This window comes from Physella acuta, unplaced genomic scaffold, assembly GCF_028476545.2.
Source record: "Physella acuta isolate Inbredline_101_S28 unplaced genomic scaffold, ASM2847654v3 ptg000699l, whole genome shotgun sequence".
NCBI lineage: Eukaryota > Metazoa > Mollusca > Gastropoda > Physidae > Physella > Physella acuta.
This window is the reverse complement of record NW_026732218.1, coordinates 608,970-621,059: the sequence shown is the minus strand read 5'-3', so window position 1 is coordinate 621,059 and position 12,090 is coordinate 608,970. Positions and strand designations below refer to the sequence as shown.

The 12,090-nt window shown below is 34.3% G+C and overlaps 2 non-coding genes across 2 annotated transcripts; both read left to right on the top strand.

Moving 5' to 3' along the window:
- Window positions 1–5,142: 5,142 nt before the first annotated feature.
- Trnag-ucc (transfer RNA glycine (anticodon UCC)) lies at window positions 5,143–5,214 on the top strand. Its single transcript has one exon. It is a non-coding gene; the product is annotated as a tRNA-Gly (tRNA).
- A 6,250-nt stretch (window positions 5,215–11,464) lies between these two features.
- On the top strand, window positions 11,465–11,536 carry Trnag-ucc (transfer RNA glycine (anticodon UCC)). Its single transcript has one exon. It is a non-coding gene; the product is annotated as a tRNA-Gly (tRNA).
- Window positions 11,537–12,090: the final 554 nt, after the last annotated feature.

The window sequence follows — 12,090 nt, the reverse complement described above, 5'->3', positions numbered from 1 at the left end:
GGTTACTGGTGACATAAACACTAGAACGGGACTACACTGAGATTAGACTGTTTAACATTAGTCTGGAATAAGGTGAACATTTGACATGGTCTAAGATAAAAATGGCAGGTTTTAATTTTTTCCCCACATATTCGTCAGTTACAGGGTGGGCGTGGGGAAGCGGGGGAGGGGCGATGGGGGTGGTGTCAGTGTTTCCAGTGGCACGCTGGAAGACAACTATTGTCATTGGCAGATGAAAAAAAAAAAGATGATTTTGACAGATAAGCGGTAAAAAGCTAAATAAAATCAGTCAAATATTTAAATAAATGATGTAAAATTAAAATTATCTGTAGGTTGAACGTTCAACAAAACGTTATTGTTTTCTTGTAGGATAACCAATGTTTTAAAATTCCCTTTATAGCATTTGGGAATCAACATTTTATCAAAAATCAATGCCTTAGTCGGGAATCGAAACCGGATCGACTGCTTTGAAGGCAACCATGCTAACCTTTACACCACCGACATTCAAGTGAGATAACTTCTAATGCGTAAATTTGGGACTACAGCCTTCTGATTATTTGTTTGATCATGAAAATAAATGCAATAATGGGAGATGTGAAAGTACATATTTTAGCAACATTATTTTTTATTAAAAAGAGTTTGATTTAATTTCTTATTTTCATTATTTTAAAGGTTTTTAAATTGGTTATTTAACTAGTAATGTTATTAATATGAATTGAAATATACTTAGTTTGTAGTGCCTTTTTAGTTTTTTTTTCTTTTTTTGTATGAATGCTATTTTGTATTTCAGAGGTTCCCAACCTTTTTTTTTACTCTAGAGCACATTCTAAAATATCGGTAGGGTGGCGGACACCACCTATTTTAAATCGACAAACTCCTTCCATAACTTGTCATTTTCCCTTATTTATTTTCTTATTTTCTTATAGTCATAATGTATTAATAAATGATAAACAAAAATGTTTCAAAATAATAAAATTATTTGGTATTTTTTTCAAATTGCACACACACAGAGAAATGTATTTACAAAACGTAAATGGTGCAGTCTGGCTCGCCGCTAGACAAGTTGGGACAAGTATCGAACATATTTAATAAACCTAGGCAGTTAAAAAAATTAAAACTGTAACAAATGAATAAAAAAATAAATCATAATTTAAAATAATGTTTTTGAAAAAAATTCTGTCTCTATCGGGCACAGGGTTGGGAACCCTTGTTGTATTTGAAGATTTAAAAAAAATTGTTGATTAGCGAACAACGGAGACCATTCGCACTTAGAATTGTATCGCTTAATTTTAAACAATAATAATGTAAAAAATCATCAGGTTTTTTGTTTTCTTATATTGTCATTTTGTTAATTAATTTTGGACACAAAATACTCTTATTACTAAATTAAACAACAAAATGTTTCTTTTGTTGATAAAAAAGTACTTAGACTTATAAACTTTATATAAGCATTGTATTTTTTGAAGTGTTAATTAAATATTACCGAGAATAATTTTACCTTTCACTTTAACATTGTTATATTTAAATATGGGAGGTAATTAACTGCTCTTAATTAGGCAATCCATGAAATTATTCGTGTGTTTTCAGGAAAATATCGCCTACACTCAAGACAATTTACCGAGCTCAAATTGCTACATCATAAGGGTTAGATGGGGGTGATGTCTTATGTTCTCGTTCGCAGATATTTTAAGAAATCATTTACGTCCGTATCAGAAATTATTATAATTCTATTGTCTATATTTTTATTTTCATTTTGTAACAAACCCCGGCTTATTTACGAGTATATGTTTCGTATGGTTTTTAAATAGACTTTTATGATTTACCTATCAAAATATTGTTGATTTAAATTTGAATACTACAGAAATATAATCTACATTAGTTTTTAAATTCAGTGCCTTATTTTAATCAAGTCGTATGTTTTAATTTTTTAAATGATTGTTATGATAGGCCTGCTACATTTTAAAAGATTTACTTTTGGTTAATATTCCTCTTTAGATCAAACGATCTTTTGCCCAGCCGCCTTTAACTACGTTATCGTGAGTTAGGTACCCATCAGCACTGGTTAGACTCAGGGATGTTCTACTTACTTGAACCAAGGATTCGAACACGAGACCTCCAGTCTAGGTAGATGTATAAAAATGAAATCATTGCTTTTTTAGCCTTAATCGAAAAATTTTAAGATCCCAATTGAATAATCATTTAGTTCCGTTGTATTTTTAACATTTGTCAAAAGACTGACTCATTAGTAGAAAAAACCTATTTCTTTTAGGCCTCTGTCTTTTAAAAACAATTAAGATTAGAATATCCCTTTCTCACTCTTAACAATTTGTATCCTATTATTCTATGTTCGTCTGATTTTTTAATTATTTTTTTTTATATCACAAAGTAAACGAGGTAAATGTAAAACTGCAAAGAAAGGAAAACCCAGCATATGCCATGCATGAAAAGTGTTAAAATAAAATTACTTAATTTTGTTGAAAAAACAGAGAGCGGTAAATTACTTTATTTCGAAAAATAACCAACGCTACTATTAACATTAATTACTTCAGCATTACTATAAACAAAACAAAGTATGAGCTCACTGAGGGATTTGAAAATTCAAAAGGTGCAAGGTTTAGGGGTATGACTTCGACTATGTTTAGTATCAATATGCAGCAATAACTACGCGCAGATCAAGCTTAATTCCGGTAATAATGCCGATTCTGATCAGAAATCCGTTTTCAATGACATTTTTCGTTTCTGGTTAAAATTAAAGTTGAGGTGATGATTTTGTTTTTAGTTTCGATTTAGAGGAAAAGACATTATCAACCTAGCGCCCGTTGTATCTCTCCCTCAACGGGCCATTTGTCTCGTTATTAATATTTTTGCATAGAGCTGAAGAGCTGCATCTCGACATCAAAAGAGCCTCATGCGTCATATCCTTTTATTAAAAAGATTTTGTTTTAATTTCTTATTTTCAAAGAATACAAAAAGTTATTTATTTTAAAGCTTTTCAAATTTGTTATTTTAACAGTCATAAAATAAAGTGTGATCGCATTGTTTGTTGTAGCTGTTTGCTTAATGATTTTTTTTTTATTTTTTTTTTTGCTTGAAGATTAGAGAAAAATAATTAGTTACCTCTTAAGCAAACACTCACATTACTAGAAGGCATATCATTTATAATTTAACTATAAAAATGTTATTAAACAACAGCGTGTTTATTTTCGTATATGGTCAGCTTGTTTATTAATGTTAGACATAAAATACATTTATTACTAAACTTAACAATAAAACGTTTGTTAATAGATAAGAAAATACTTAGACTAATAAACTTTATATAAACATTGTACTTCTCAAAGTATTAATTAAAATATAAACACGAATTTATTTTTAGTCTCCCTTCAACGCAGTTAAATTTTAACATGGGAGATAATAAATAGCTCGCAGTAAGGCAATTATTAAAATTAGTCGGTTTGTCGTCAGGAAAATATCGCCTATACTCAAGACAATTTACCTAGCTCAGATTGTTACACCAAAAATGGTTAGGTGGGGGTGACGTATTATGGCCTCGTTCGCAGATATTTTGAGAAATCATTTACGTTCCTATTAGAAATTATTATAATTTTATTGTCTATATTTTAATTTTTATTTTGTTACAAAGACGGCTTATTTAAGAGTATGTGTAACGTATTTTATTTAACAGATTTTTTTTTGTTTACCTATTAAAATATTGTTGGTTTAAATGTTAATACAAAGGAAATATAAACTACATTAGTTTTTTTTTTTAATTTCAGTGCCTTATTTTATTCAAGTCGTATGTTTACTTTTTTAAATGATTGTAATGATAGAGCTATTATATTTTAAATGATTTACTTTGGTTAAGATTCCTCCATAGATCAAGCGATCTTTTGGGCAGATAAAGTAGAGTTCATATTTCTTGACCTCGGCATATGAAGGGATAATGTGGTCAAAACTATGCCCAGCCGCCTTTAATTTCCATATCGTGAGTTAGTTACCCATCAGAGTTGGGTGTACTCAGGGGCTTTCCACTGACTTGTGAAACCAAGCAGGTCAATCTTCAAATCAATCACCGTCGATTCAAATACTGTCCGATTGGAATTTTAAATAAATCTAAGTTGGTACGTGTATCGGCTTCGGTGGTGTAAAGGTCAGCATGGTTGCCTTCCAAGAAGAAAGTTCAACTGAAAATTTAAAATTTGTATAAGTCAACTATTGACACTATCAGATGTGAGTTTTTGGGACTATGTGTGACAATGGGGGATGGAGGAATAACTATTTGGGACTAAATGTGACAATGGTGGATGGAAGACTTTTTAGGACTATGTGTGACAATGGGGAGATGACTGACTTTTTGGGACTATATGTGACATTGGGGTACTGCGTTTTTTGGACCATATTTCACAATGGAGAGGTGGTTGTAAAATAGTTTTTTTTTTCTTAAATGTGACGTCGACATTTTTTTGTTCGGTTGAATGAGATCTAGCAAAGTAGGCTACTGGTGAAAACAGACACTTGAACTAGACTACGCTGAGCTTAGACTGTTTTACATTAGTCTGGAGAAAGGTGGAAATTTGACATGGTCTAAGTTGGTAAGTGCATCTGCGTCGGTGGTGTAAAGGTCAGCATGGTTGCCTTCCAAGCAGTCGATCCGGTTCGATTCCCGGCTGACGAACTCTTTTTTAATAAAATGTTTGATTACCAATATAAATGCTATAATGGGAAATGGGAAATTACATATTTTAGCTTCAAAATCTTTTATTAAAAGGAGAACGTTTGTTTTAATATTTCTTACTCTCATTGCATGCACAAAGTTTGTTATAATAAAGGAGTTTATATTTGTTATTTTACTAGTTAAAGAAACAAAATAAAACCCGATTGTTTTGTTGTGGCTATTGACTAGTTACTGACTAGTATTTAAAAAAAATAGTTAAGTGTCTGCTTGGAGTGTATTTAGAAATACCTACAAATGCGTATCGTATTAATTTATAAGGATAAAAATGCAATAAAATAACGGCTTTTTGTTTTTGTATTTAGTCACCTTGTTTATTGATTTAAAAACTAAAATACTCCAAATGCTAAATTAAATTGTCAAAATAATCACTATCCGATTTGAATTTGAATGAAATTGAACGCTATGTATCGGCGTCGGTGGTGTAAAGGTCAGCATGGTTGCCTTCCAAGCAGTCGATCCGGGTTCGATTCCCGGCTGACGCAATTATATTTTTTTAATTTTTTAATTTTTTACTTTATTTCTTGTTCTAGAAAACTTTTTTTTTTAAAACTCGTAATAGAAATGGATTAGAATACTTTATGTTGACAGAGTTCAGACATGATTTTGGAAAACATATCGATGTTTTAAAAACAATTCAACTGTAATAGTGAGGGCGTTTGTAGGCTGAGGTGTGACGTGATTTTTGTGACGATGTGTGACGGAGGGGAGGTAAAAATTGTCCAAAAAGCTTAATTTAAAGTCATTTATGGATGACATCTAAAAGAAATAAATATGTTTATTTCTCAATCACTGTTAACTAATGATCATACATCTTTTAGTTTTTTTCTGACGTATGTCGGCGTCGGTGGTGTAAAGGTCAGCATGGTTACCTTCCAAGCAGTCGATCTGGGTTCGATTCCCGGCTGACGCATATGTTTTTTTTTAACAAGATCTTGTGATAAATCAAGTTTAAACTGTAACTATAAACCACTCTTTCACCCCCCCCCCCCACCCTATTTGTGAAAACTTGGAGTTACATTTCACGAGTCTTTTGAGTGAAATAGACCAGTGAAGAATATTATTAGCCATTTTTGAACTTGATGTTGAAAACTGAACAGTGAACAATGATTTAGTAAATGAAACAGTTTCTGATTTAATTTTGTTATTGTTTATTTTGTACATAAAACATCGCGTACAAAACAACCCAAATCATGTTTAAAAACGTGTAATACTGTTTAGATTAGAAACATTAATAGCTACGTACATAATTTAACTATAACAAATGCAGTTTTCTGAACAAGTTTATCTAGAGCAATGGTTCTTAACCTGAGTTCGATCGAACCCCTAGGGTTCAATGAGTGAGCCTCAGGTGTTCGACGCAGGTCGAGACACACACACGGCTCATGTGATTCACGATCGGATTGTGTCAATGCGGATCATAGAACTGTTATAAAGGGTTCGATGAATGCGCATACGAAACAGGTGGGGTTCGGTACCTTTAAAAAGGTTAAGAAAGACTGATTTAGAGTGTTGTTACGGGTCAGTTGTAGGTTAGACTAGAATAGGATAGAATGATCTAGAATTAGGGGAGAGTGAGTGTGTGAGCTGAGTTTACCCTAGAATATTGTTAACCCCGGTGTGTTTGTGTATTGTTATCCCAAGGTCGAATGCGGTATAAAAGCTGGAGTGAATGGTTGTCAGGGGTTAGTTAGTTGGCAGGGTTTGGTCGAGGGCTATGTTGTAATGTGATATGTGAGACCTAATAAACGTATCGAACGTTAACCCGAGTCGTTCTTGAATTCGAATCTAACCCGGACGTAACAAGTGTGTATATAGATGGTTGCTACACCATCTTTTAAAGCTTATTAAAAGTTGATTAAATGTACTCAGGAGGTTATTGATGTAGGGTACCTATAGCTGTTTACTTTTATGCCACTTCTTTCAACAGTTTTGTAATGTTTTGTATTTTTGTCAAGTAAAACTAATACAAACTCGAGACCGTTGGGATAGCAGTCAAGCGCTCTACCACCAAACCATGACATCCCATAACATCAAGTGTAGGCTTGTCCATGATCAGTGTGAGATCTCTTCACAATCATCATCATCATCATCATCATCATCATCATCATCATCATCATCATCATCATCATCATCATCATCATCATCATTATCATCATCATCATTATCATCATTATCATCATAATCATCATTATCATCATTATCATCATCATCATCATCATCATCACTATCATCATCATCATTATCATCATTACTGTGACCCCTTGTAGAAAATAGGGACACATTTAAATCTCTCCCTCTCAGTAGGTTTTAGGGCTCAGCAGGCTCTGTGGCTTGAAGAGTGTCTCGCTCATGATCTCCGCCATGCTCAGGTCCTCCATCTGCAGCATGGCATAGAAGATGTTCATGTTCCTCAAGATGGTCGCCCCTTCTTCAGCGTAGGCGGCAACCAGCCACTGAACCAACGTGGGGTTTTCTTTTACAAAAGTCGTTAATATTAAATTTAAATTGTTAATGATGCTATAAAATATAATAACATCCACGTGCCAGTTATCACATAGACTGAATGTCCCAAAGTCGCCCTCAACTCTTCCATAAAATGACGTCATACCTAAGCTAACCACCGAAATATTTGCTTTAAAACACTATCAGTAAGTCGTTAAGGACTACCCCCCCCCAGTGAAAGCAGCCTCCTCTTAGCTACCTCCCCTAAGTTTAAAATCGTTTCAAACTAAATTATCTTCCCCTAATAGCCGTCACTAATCCCGGCTCTACTATTGTAAACATTAAGCGTGAACCACAACTCTCCAGACTTCCTAGAAAGGAAGAGAGAGGACTGCAAGGCGTGCTTACAGCTTGTTTTCTAACGTCTCCAAGAAGAGAATTATATATATAGATAGATTTTAAATTTAAAAAAAACAAGCAAAATCATTCACTCTATTAACACGAAGCCCTATATTCCCAAAACGCCTTCCCTCAACTTCCCACCCCCCCCCCCCCCCCCCTCTGGCTATCACATAAATTTACGTCACGCTGATGCTTACAACTCCACCCCTGCAGAGTTTATTACAAAAATAGTTTTAAAAAAATCGACCTACGTTTGAGAATCAGTTTCAAACATTACTTTATAATATGAGAAATTTTCCGCCACCCCCTCCCCCCGCCATGAAATGTGACGTAGCTTAATGACGACGTAAATGCTCAAATCAATCACTGTCAACGGCTAATTCTAATGTTGTACGTCTATAGCTACTGATTGGGTTTGCCATAAGTCAGAGGGAGGCCACAAATTGATAAAGGCGTCGGTGGTGTAAAGGTCAGCATGGTTGCCTTCCAAGCAGTCGATCCGGGTTCGATTCCCGGCTGACGGATAGTATTTTTTAAATTTACCCTCCTGTCCCCCACTACTGTGATATGGTTTTTGGGTGACCCCAAAGAGGTCCATAGAAATTAACGTTTTTACTCCTGGTAGTGTCAATGGCTGTTTTTAAAGAACTCAATGTTTCAAGTGGATAAAAATGCAATAAAACAACGCGTTTTTGTTTTCGTATGTAGTCACCTTGGTTATTGATTTCAAAAATATAATGCCTCAATTACTAAATCAAACAACCAAACATTGTTTTTGTTAATACAGTAAACATTTATAAACATTATATAACCATTGTACTTACCGAAGTATTAATTAAAATATTAACGAGAATACATTTCTAGTTTCCCTTTAACAAGGTTATGTTTCAATATGGGAGATAATTGACTGCACTTAGTTAGGCAATCATTGAAATTATTCGTTTGATTGTCAGGAAAATATCCCCTATACTAAAGACAATTACCTAGCTCAGATTGTTACATCATAAGGGTTAGATGTGGGAGAAATTATTTACGTCCCTATCAGAAATTATTATAATTTTATTGTCTATATGTTTATATTCATTTTGTAAAAAACGGCTTATTTACTATTATATGTTATGTATGGTTTTTAAAAGACCTTTAATGATCAGGTATTTACTGTTATAAATCATACTAGTCAACAAACGAATGTATGGAGTAAGATAAAGTATTCATTCTTATTGGGATTATTCGATATTTTAACAATGTTGACATTATATACGGAACATACAATTATGTTGCCTTGCAGTTTTCAATAAAGATAGGCTTCAGGCTAAACTAATAATAGTAGCAAATACGGTTTAAACTTTATTTGCATGCCATTGACTCCACAACCCGTACCAGCCTTACTTGTTTTATGTTTTATCCAATAATTTGTCAAATCGTAGACCAGTCTAATTTTATCAGAAGCGTTAGACTGGAATCCTGAGGGGAAGAGGAAAGTAGACAGGTCAAGGAAATCCTGGGGAAGGACAATAGAAGAGGCAAGGGTTGCCGGGCTTATAAAGAGGGCTGCCCAAGACAGAGTACGGCGGAGACGTCTGACGTCAAATGAAAGTAATATTACTCGATCACTGTCATCAACTGTTTCGTACGTTCTAGATTTTATCTTTTGCCTTTACATGAAAGCGTCGGTGGTGTAAAGGTTAAATTTTACAAAAACGTTTTATCAAAAGCGAGTTAACAGCTGAGTTGCAAGTTTCAAAAATTATTTTTTTTTTAAAAAAAAGTGGTCTTCACTTCCTGGACCCCACTCTACCCTTTAGCTCTGATCAATGGTAACACTTCGTCACCTTATTCCCCCCTCCCCCAATCCTCCCCCCCCCCCACCCCCTTTGTGATGTGGTTTATGTATGACCTTACACAGGTCAATATTCAGATCCCTCAAATACATTGTTTTGTGGCAATAGTAGGCTTCTAGAAAATTGAAATTCCCAGTTGAAGTTTCTCCCCCCCCCCCCTTCTAGGACTGTTATTATAAATGGCTCAATATTCAAATCAATCACTGTCAAATTAATCACTCATTATCCGATTTGAATTTGAATGAAATTGATCACTATGTATCGGCGTCGGTGGTGTAAAGGTCAGCATGGTTGCCTTCCAAGCAGTCGATCCGGGTTCGATTCCCAGCTGACGCATTGTATTTTTTAAATTTATATTCTACCACCCCATCCCCCACTACAGTGATGTGGTTTTTGGGTGACCCCAAACAGGTCAATAGTTTTTTTTTTTGTTTTTTTTTATTTTTTTTTATTTTTTTATTTATTTATTTATTTTTTTTGCCGCTTGGCGTTTAATAGATTTCCTCACTTGCTGTCTACCCTGTTCGCGCAGGGAGGCAGCAAGAGTAGGTTAAATGATTATATACATACATGAAATATTATACATATTTAAAACAATTTAATCCTTGCTTGTGTTATTTCCCTTGTTTTTCTGTTTTCTTGATTCACTTCTGGTTTCTTGGTTTCTTTTCGTATTTCCATATTTTCCTGTTTCCTTGATTCACTTGTTTTCACTTCCGGTTTCTTGGTTTCTTTTAAAATAACATAAAGTACATGACAACATGATCGCTTCTCTGTTTTTGGCCGTGCTTCTTGTGATTGATACGCTCTTGGTTTGATAGTGGTTTATTCTTAGTTGGTAGTTGTACTTGGTGAGAGTGAGTTTGGTGTTTTGTCGTTGATGGTGGAGTTGGTCGAATGGTGTAGAACTTGGAGAGGGTGGTTGAGGTAGTGTCCTTGCGTTGAGATGAGGTATGATGCGCTTGGTAGTAGAGTTGTTCGATGAATTGAAGCTTGGAGAGAATAGTTGAGTTGGGTGGGTTCTTGTGTTGAGAGATCTTTCGAGGTGAGTTGCTTTGAAGTATTGTTCATTGTGGTTTGAAGAGGAGTAAAGTTGTATACTAGAAGATTTTTTTAAAAGTTGCCAATTTTTTTATATCCAATGACGTCGTTAATGGCGTATCGTTAGTATTTGAACAATAAAAATGTAATAAAACATGAGTGTTTTTGTTTTCTTATATAGTAAACTTGTTTATTTAAGTTAGACAAAAATATTCTCATTTCTAAATTATGCAACAAAACGTTATTTTTGTTTAAAAAAATCAACTTAGTCTTATACATTTTATATGAGCTTTATACTTTCCGAAGTATTATTAAAACTATTATCGAGAATACATTTTAGCTTCCCTTTAAGTTGGTTATATTTTAGCATGGGAGATAATATATTTATTCGAAGTTAGGCAATCATTGAACTCATTCGTTGTGTTGTCAGGAAAATACCCCTTATGCTAAAGACAATTTACCTCGCACAGACTGTTACAACATAAAAGTTAGATGGAGGTGATGTTTTATGGTCTCATTCGCAGATATTTTAAGAAATCATTTATGTCCCTATAAGAAATTATTACAATTTTATTGTCTGTTTTATTTTCATTTTGTTACAAAGACGGCTTACTTACGAGTATATGTTACGAATGGTTTTTAAATAGACTTTTATGGTTTACCTATCAAAATATTGTTGATTTAAATTTTAATACTAAGGAAATATAAACTACATTATCTTTTTTTTTAAAATTCAGTGCCTTATTTTATTCAAGTCGCATGTTTTACTTTTTAAAATGATTGTTATGATAGGCCTATTACATTTTAAAAACTTTAATGTGTTCAGTTCTATGCCCAGCCGCCTTTAGCTTCCTTATCGTGAGTCAGGTACCCATTAGAGCTGGTTGGACTCAGGGGCTTTCCACTGACTTGTGACACCAAACAGGTCCATCTTCAAATCAATCACCGTCGATTCAACCACTGTCCGATCGAAGTTTTAAATAAGTCTAAGTTAGTGCATGTGTCGGCGTCGGTGGTGTAAAGGTCAGCATGGTTGCCTTCCAAGCAGTCGATCCGGGTTCGATTCCCGGCTGACGCAAGTCTCAGTTTTACTTTTTAACTTTTACAAAAGTCGTGAATAGTAAATTTTTATTTTAAATTTTAATGATCCTAAAATATATATAACATCAATGTGCCAGTTATCACATAGACCAGGGGTCGGCAACCTGGGGCTCGCGAGCCGCATGCGGCTCTTTTGATGTCAAGATGCGGCTCTCCAGCTCCTTGCACAAATACCAATAACCTTAATCAAAAAATAAAATTCTTGAAATAAAAACAATCTTAGTGGCTCTTTAAAACCAGGAAAATTTTGAAAATTGTAACTTTTGGCTCTTCCGCTTCGAAAGGTTGCCGACCCCTGACATAGACTGAAAGTCCGAAAGTCGCCCCCCACACCTTCCATAAAATGACGTCATACCTAAGCTAACCACTGTTCTATTTCCAGTTGTTCAATGGCTCTGGTCTGTAGTCGTACGTACCCTTCAACTTGCCTTCAAGGTGTGTGACGTCAATTGAAGGTAAGAATAATCAATCACCGTCAACAAATGATCAGAAGGTTGTATTCTCAAATTTGTGGATTAGAGATTATCTTAT